This window comes from Nerophis lumbriciformis, linkage group LG26, assembly GCF_033978685.3.
Source record: "Nerophis lumbriciformis linkage group LG26, RoL_Nlum_v2.1, whole genome shotgun sequence".
NCBI lineage: Eukaryota > Metazoa > Chordata > Actinopteri > Syngnathiformes > Syngnathidae > Nerophis > Nerophis lumbriciformis.
The window spans coordinates 35371486-35373303 of NC_084573.2; positions in this window are offsets into that span (position 1 = coordinate 35371486).

Sequence of the window (1818 nt, forward strand, 5' to 3'; positions counted from 1 at the left end):
GGGAGAACATCTGCACCGTAACACAACATAAACACAACAGGACAAATACCCAGAATCCCATGCAGCCCTAACTCTTCCGGGATACATTATACACCCCCCGCTACCAAACCCCGCCCACCTCAACCGACGCACAGAGAGAGGGGGGGTTGATGTGTGAGGGAGCAGGGTTGGGGTGGGGGCGGGGTTTGGTGGTAGCAGGGGTGTATAATGTAGCCCGGAAGAGTCAGGGCTGCATGGGATTCTGGGTGTTTGTTCTGTTGTGTTTATGTTGTGTTATGGTGCAGATGTTCTCCCGAAATGTGTTTGTCATTCTTGTTTGGTTTTGGTTCAAAGTGTGGCGCATTATTAGAAGAGTGTTAAAGTTGTTTTATATGACCACCGTCAGTGTAACCTGTGTGGCTGTTGACCAAGTATGCCTTGCTGTCACCTACGTGAGCAAGCGGAAGCCCCATATAAAGGGTAGTTGATCAGGCACGTATGTGTGCAAGCAGCAGATGTATATTATGTAACAAGTATTGGGCTGGCACGCTGTTAATACAGATTGTAGAGAGCGCCAAATGTTGTACCATCATGGCATGCCCTTAATATAGCCGTAAGGGTGAAAATCGGTGAATATTAATCCCGGGAGTTTTCTGCGAGAGGCACTAAAATCCGGAAGTCTCACGGGAAAATTGGGGGGTTCAGCAAGTGAGCTGCTGAGCCGCATCAGAGTGATCAAAGAGCCGCATGCGGCTCCGGAGCCGCGGGTTGCCGACCCCTGCTGTAGTCTAAAGAAAGTTTTATACATTTTTTTTTTTTTTTTATCGCAAGGATCAAATGTGTTGTATTTTGGATGTAGCTTTGTCATTTTAGGCTAATTTACATATCCGTGTATCATTCGTTCGTTTGTTTTTACAATTAAAACCAACATTTTTATTTAATTTTGTTTTTATTTGTAGTAAATCAAATGTTTGTTTTTATTTATATACATAAATAGTATTAATTTGGTCAAATTTGAAGAAGGTGGACAACAAGTGTATAAATCATTTTTTGTAAATCCATGTGAGTTTACCTTGAATTATTTTTCCAAAGACAAGGTTTTAAAACCCCCGCCTGGGGACTCAATTGTGTGTGAAAATGATGTCATCGTTCATTGACAATCCCGTCCGCCAGACCTAAAAAAGTCATAAACTAATACGAGTTGTTATCCAGCTTTGTGGTAATCCATACTGTCTGCTTAAGCCGTAAAACAAAGAAGAGATTTTACAGAACAGAGTGCAATACAGTCGTCCCTCGCCATGTCCTTCTTCAAATGTTGCAGCTTCACCATATGATTTTTTTTTTAAATATTGTAAACACTTTTTAAAGCATATTCTAAAACGTTTTGGTCCTAAATGAAGCATTTTCAAGCATAAAAATGACTAAATCAACAAAAAAATATTCAAACTACTGTAGAATGTGCCAACAAGAGGAGAGCAAAGCAATCAGAGTGTGCTGTTCAGTACCGTGGCCACTGATTGGCTCAGCCTTACTGTATTGGATTAAAAGAGTGTAAAGGTGACTACAGGGTGTTATTTCATGTCTAGAGGGCTCTCATAATGTTGAAAATATATTCAGAAGGTTGTAAACATCTTTTTTTATGCTTTAGCTATGAAAATATTGTATTTATAATAAATGATTCCCACCTACATTTATTGTGGTCATGTCCGGAGGTGATAAAGGAGGGACGACTGGAGTGTACTAATATTTTTCCAGCAATGACTATATTCCTGTCATGACTTTAGTCACACCATAAGTTGATTGAGATTTGATAGAAGTTAGGTTCTGCTCCCTGATGAA